We start from the raw sequence: 6787 nt of genomic DNA, 5'->3' as shown, positions 1-6787 counted from the left end.
TAATGAAATTCATGAAAGATATATCTAAAGTGTAATACCTATCTGAGGAAACAGTGATTCACTCTGTGGTTACAGGATTAAACAAGGTGATACATGCATTAAACAAGATATGGTTTTAAACTACAGGGAAGTAGGTGCAAATAAATATTAATAGTAAAAATAAGTAAAAGAACAGTTCAGCAGTGGATCAAGCTACCTGTGAAGATGATGGGATTTCCTCCTTTCCAGAAAGTTTTAGATCAGAAGTGGGGATCATATGACCCTACAGATGTTGTTGCATTGCAACTCCCATTGGCCTTGGCTAACATAGTTAATGGTGAGGGATGGTGGCAGTTTTAGTCACTCAACAACAGGCTAGAAATTGCTAATCCCTGATGTAGTAAAACTGACAGCTTTGATAGTCTCTTTAAACATGTGGACCTATCTAAGCTAGGGTTTTGTGTTTTAAAAAATGGCCAAACTTTTCTTCTTTTATTGATTACAGTGCTAATACTTGTAATCACAGTGTCATCTGACAGTCCCCTCTGAACATCTGCAAATTCCTCAGTCCATCTCAGGCAGATGCTGTGACTTCATCATCAGGCCAGCTTTGTAACGTTTTACTTGATCTGGAGAGCTCAAAAGCTTGTACACATTTTTGTGGCCTTTTGGCTGGCCTAAGAAAGGTGCAATATTATTCTAATATGGAAAGGAGTGAGACCATCAGTTTCATTATCAGCCAGATCCTCCCCTTTTGGCTCCAATCATCTTTGGATAGGTTTCAGCAACACCTTGGGCAAATGTAATCTGTGCCAAGACAGGGATCAAGACTGTCTGAGACTGTGAAGCTGTGCTAAGGTGGAACTGTTAACCCTTATCAAGTGCTACAGCAAGTATTCATTCTCTTTTGAACACAAAGACTGAGCACTCTCTCAGCTCCAGAGCTGCGCAATGGTGCTCTCTACTGGCACAATCATCAACTGACATGTTTTCCTTCAGTTACAGCAGCATGCCTTTCCTGCGGGTATCCAAGTTGTCAGATTTTTCACAAGTAAAGGCCCAGTTATTCTTTAAAGGAGATCAAAAGAACAGACAGCATGTCAGTTAGTAGACAATATTCAAAGGACAGCAAGATTATATTTGTAGTAGTCCCTATCAATGATGACAAGTATGCAACTGATTCAGGTTATAGCCAAGGGCTGTAGCAAAATGGAAGAGCATATCCTTTGGCTCAATTGCTGGCATCCCCAGATAGAGATGAGATAGATGCTTCTCTGACTTGACTGTAGACCAACTGTAGGTATGCTCATGTCCTTCAGGATTTTTTGGATTACAATAAAAGTTCAGCAGGGGTCATACTGGCTGAGGGATATGGAAATTGTAATCCAAAATAGGAGAAGGCACTAAGTTTCCACCTTAGTTAGAGTCCCAGTCTTTCCAGTTCAGTACTGCAAACTATGTAACCAACCTTTGTCTATTATTTTATTTATTTAGAGTACATATTTACATCCCCTTCTTCAGCGACAAAGGCTCTCAGAGCGTCTTACAGGTTGTTAATCTGGCAGTTCCCTACCCTGCTCTTTCACTTTCTTGTGTTCTTAGTGCCCTGGAGTGCTTCTATGGTCTATTGGAGATGGTGGTGTCAACTGCAGCCCTGATGAGTCAGTAGAGGTGGGACTAGAATTAGGAGACCCCACAAAGTGGAGACAACTTGCTGCCAATTGAAGAGATAGGCAGGGCTGGAGATGCAGCTAGAAGGAGGACAACACTGCAGATAAGAGACACAGAGCTTTCTCTGCCCTCTGCAGTCACACAGTCCTGGGAGAATACCCCAGTGGTATAACTAACTCATGGAGGCGAAAGGAAGTAGCTCACCATTTTGCAAAAATTTCCAGTTCCATTTCCCCCCTCTGTCTGCATTTTACAAGATACAAGGATGCCCTTTTCCTGACCCATGGTTACAGAACAGAATCCAGAGTAGGGAAGTTATACAGTAAATAATGGCATCAACACACCAATAGAACTTCTTTTTCCACTTTGATTATAGGAAGGAGAAACTCACAGAATAGGAAGGACTTAGAAGCATTTTGGATGGGAATATTCCACTAGTTTACCCTCTGCCAAAAGTGAAACAGCTGCAGTTAAGACAGCAGAAGGCAAATTAAAGAGCACTTTGTGCCCGTTCCAATGCAGTGGAGAGGTGGGGCATTTGTTCTGCAGGAAACTGTCCAAACTAGGAGAGGTCCTACTTGGCAGAAGAAGGCAGTGCATTTCTAGAAGCTAAACAAGTGGTGACAAATTTCACTACGTATTCTGCTGTAGAAAACATCCTGCCAGTTTCAGGATGGCAGCTTTATACTTTTGGTACTTCAACATTCACCATATGGGTCAACGGATTATAGAGTACTTTGCCTCTGTACACATTTTTCCTGTTGATGCTGGCAGACAAGAAAATAGAGGGTCAGATCAAGTGTGCCAGAGTACGGTTGAGCATAGCTACTATTTTGTTTTCAAGTAAACACATTTTTTTTCAAATCAGGTGCTTGTTCAGTGAAGCTATAGCACCCTCTAGTGCCAAAACATGCACTACAGTAGTGGTTCCCAACCTTCCTAAAGTCGCAACCTTTTAATACAGTTCCTCATGTTGTGGTGACCCAAACCCATGAAATTATTTTCATTGCTACTTCATAACTGTAATTAAATAGGTGTTTTCCAATGGTCTTAGGCGACCCCCATGAAAGGGTCATTCGACCCCCAAAGGGGTCCTGACCCACAGGTTGGAAACCACTGCACTACAGGATTATAAATGGTGGTTCTTTCAATTGTAAATTATGTAGGTAATGAATGGCACATCAATTTTAAACACAGGAAAAAACACCTCTCTCTTAAACAAACCAGTGTCCCCAAGCAAGTTATCTGGTAACTAAAAGATGGGAATTTAACATGCATTTTCAAGAAAAGGCAGCATCTGATCCGAGCCAATTGTATCTCCACAAGCTACAGAGATAAAAGTCTATTCTAGTTCTAACTAAAATCTATCAACAAGTATGGAAAACAAAACAGTGTGGCCCACAGGCTGAAAATGCTCAACATACATTTAAATCCTCAAGAAAGAGGACACCAGGGATTGCAGTAACCACAGCACCATTGCATTAATTCCCCATGCAAGCAAAGCGATGCTTAAAATTCTGTAACAAAGACTTGAAGCGAGAAGAGCCAGATGTCCAAGTTGAGTTCAGGAAAGGAAGAGGCACTAGGACTCATATTGCAAACGTATATTTGATAATGGAGCACATCAAAGGATTTCAGAAGAAAATCACTCTGGGCTTTATAGATGATAGCCTTTAGTTGTGTTGATCATGAAAAGCTTTGGATTGTTCTTACAGAAATGGATGTGCCACAACATTTGATTGTCCTGATATGTAATCTGTACTCCATACAAGAGGCTGCTGTCAGAACAGAATATGAAGAAACTGAATGGTTTCCAATTGGCAAGGGGGTCAGGCAAGGGTGCATTTTATCCCTGTACCTGTTTAATTTTTACAATTTTACAATTTTTACAATTTTTACAATTAATTGTATCACATACAAAGCAAGATTAGAGGAAGGAGGCATGAAAATTGAAGGAACGCCAACAATTTAAGATATAGAGATGAGACCATAGTACCAGCAGAAAATAGCAAAGATTTGGAACGATTACAGAAGAAAGTCAAGGAAGAAAATACAAAGCCATTAAGAAAGCAAAATGCATGATTACAGATGATTTACACAACTTTAAAGTAAACAATTAAGACAGTGAAATAGTTCAAGATTTTCCACACCTTGACTCAGTCTTTAATCAGAATGAAAATTGCAGCCAAGAAATCAGAAGGAGACGGATTTGAGATGTGGATTTGAGATCTGATGTTGGAGAAGAGTTCTACAAATACAGTGGATTGCTAAAATGAATGGGTTCTAAGCCTGAGCTTTCCATAGAAGTCGACTAAACTGAGATTGTTGTACTTCAGCCTTATCACAAGAAGATGTGACTCATTGTTAAGATGGGCGCAGTACAAACCACCCGAAAAGGGCGGCCTGCTGACAGCCCAATTTCCTCCGGAGTGAAGCCGTAGCTGCCAAACCGCATGGCTACCCTCCGGAGGAAAAAGAACTTGGGAAAACCAGGTTCTTTTCCCACCGCCATAGTTATGTTGTGAGTGCGCCAATGGCGCACTTGTGATGTATCTAGTGCGGTGCAATGTGCGGATGCTAAGCATCTGTTATATCATAATGGCGGCACCCGTATACATGGGGCACCGCCATTGTAGCACCACAAGTATGTGCTAGGGTTAGGGTGTGTGTGGTTGCTGCGCAGTCCCTAACCATAGTTCTCTGCTGCCATGCCACAAAGGGCCTGTCTGTTCCGGGCCATAGAAAGTAGTAGGAAAAGAGGGAGGCCACATTCCAAATGGATAGACTCCATCAAAGAAGCCACAGCCCTGAGTCTGCGACACCTGAGCAGGGCTGTTGATAGGGTGACTTGGAGGTTTCTCATTCATAGAATTGGCAGAAGTCGAAGTCAACTTCACTGCAGCTAATAGTACTGAAGAGAAATAATCTTTTCCATTATATGCTCTCATTTAATAACAAACTCCATGGCATCTTTTTTTTTAAAAAAAACTAACAAATATATTATAGCATTGAATTTTCAAGCAGTCATCACTGTTCCAGAGCAAGAAGTGCAAGTAGACATCTTTGCTCCTCTTACATTTTCACAAACGTGAAAATGTAAGATTTGGGAGGGGGGGATTCCCCCCCCTCCCAAAAAAGTTTGTGGAAGTATATTATAGCTTCCCTAATTGGATTTTTAGCCTAGGACAAGCTGATCATCATCTGTGTGAGAAAGGAACAAGTGTTCATTGCCAACAGCCTAGTCTGAGTACTCACACAAGTGGTGACTTGTAATTTGTGGGACTCAGTATTTGTATAATCTATAAAACTAGTTTCATCCTGGTAGCATGGAGAAAATGAAGCTGCTTTAGAACTACAGTCAAAGCAGCACAGGTTTGCCCCTGACCCAGTTTCACATCAGTGAGGAAGACAGATTACTATATTGACTAGCATCTATCAAGAGAGTTTCATGCTGCAGCATTTTTTACCTGCATTAAACTTATAACTGGAGTACATACTGACGTTCAAGCATTTTAAATTGGACTAACAGAATACCTGAGGAACTGAGGTTTGACCCAGGCACATGTCTACAGCTAGGAAGGGCAAATCTCTTCCCATCTGTCTAACACTCCAACAATGCCAAGATAATATCTGAGGGAAACTTTGGAGTTTATCAGGCAAGGGAAAGTGGAAGTATAATCCAATGGCAATCCGAACGCATTCATGGGGTTTAATGTTCTTGCGTGATAGACTACCACACACAATTTCGGGCAATGGCAAGCTATTTTTGGGCAATGGGAAGTCAGTTCGAACGCAATTCAAATTCACGTAAATTCACTGAACTATCAAATTCATGTGAATACGTTCTGGCTCCACTTTCTTTTAATTCGAAATTAAGAGAAATTCCTCCCATATGATAAACTCCCCAGAGACTCCATGGTTGTGTAAGTCCAGCCAGCATTCCTTATTCTCTTCTGTCAATTATCTTAATTTATTTAAAGCTTCTCCATTCCCCTTTTCTTAAGAAGGCTCTTAGAGCTGATTGTATACTATACTATCAGAGAATGCTGAGACAGAGCCTGCCCTCAGATTTACAATAGTACAAAAAGGATAGGGAGTAAATGAGAACCCCAAGCCAAGAGGCTTAAGTTTTGAAATTAAGAAGCAGAACAGTGTAGGGAAAGAAGCTAAATGAAAGAGGCTCCTCAGCAAGGGATGGGTGCATGGCTTTTTATCAGTCTTTCCTCCCAACCCTATGCCATGACGCACACCCCTTCCAAGATTACTTAAGCCCATAGATTTCTGGGAAGCCTTGTACTGTGGAGGCAAGATTTTCATCATGTGCACAACAAAGTGATGAACCAAGGTATTTAGTACTTGTAGAGGTTGTCTAGGAAATGTCCATGTTTCCGCCACACATAACCTTGTGTATGTTTCTATTTCCTCTCCAATAAATAGCAGATGGTCTCTTATCCCAAATGTAAGGGAGAATTACAAAGACATACCCAAGTTAAAAACATGGCACATTCTCAGGTTCTTATACAGTGGATCCTTGTTATACGCTGGGGTTTGGTTCCAAGATCCCCCGTGTATAACAAAATCCGTGTATGCTCAAGTCCCATTAAGTATAATGGCATAGCAAAATGGTGTCCCTAATAAAAAATGGAACATCGAGGTAAATTTATACTTTTTTGGAACATTTTCAAACCGTGTATGCTTCAATCCGTGTATAAAAAATCTGTGTATAAGAAGGGCCGACTGTATACACCCCCCCCCAACAAGGACAAGAATGGGTTACTGTTTTGCATTTCCACATTATGATCTCACTTCTGACTAAAGGGTGGGAAACTGTAATGCTCTGGGACTCCAATTAGACAGCACAGCCACTGAGCTACAGTACTGGGGTTGGGCGTGGTAGTCCCAACATTAGGGTAGCCAAAAGTTCCCCACATCTGCATTAGGCCATTTCTACAGTACCTTAACTAACCTTTGCAGGGAACTGGACAGGGAGAGTGTGTCCCTGTTGGTCATGTTAGATCTCTCAGCAGCTTTTGATACCATCAACTATGGTATCCTTCTGAGCCACCTTTCTTGGATGGGGCTTGGGGGCACTGTTATGCAGTGGTTCCAGTCATTCTTGGAGGGGCGGACCCAGAAA

This window comes from Sceloporus undulatus, chromosome 2, assembly GCF_019175285.1.
Source record: "Sceloporus undulatus isolate JIND9_A2432 ecotype Alabama chromosome 2, SceUnd_v1.1, whole genome shotgun sequence".
Lineage (NCBI taxonomy): Eukaryota > Metazoa > Chordata > Lepidosauria > Squamata > Phrynosomatidae > Sceloporus > Sceloporus undulatus.
This window is presented reverse-complemented; position numbering follows the sequence as displayed.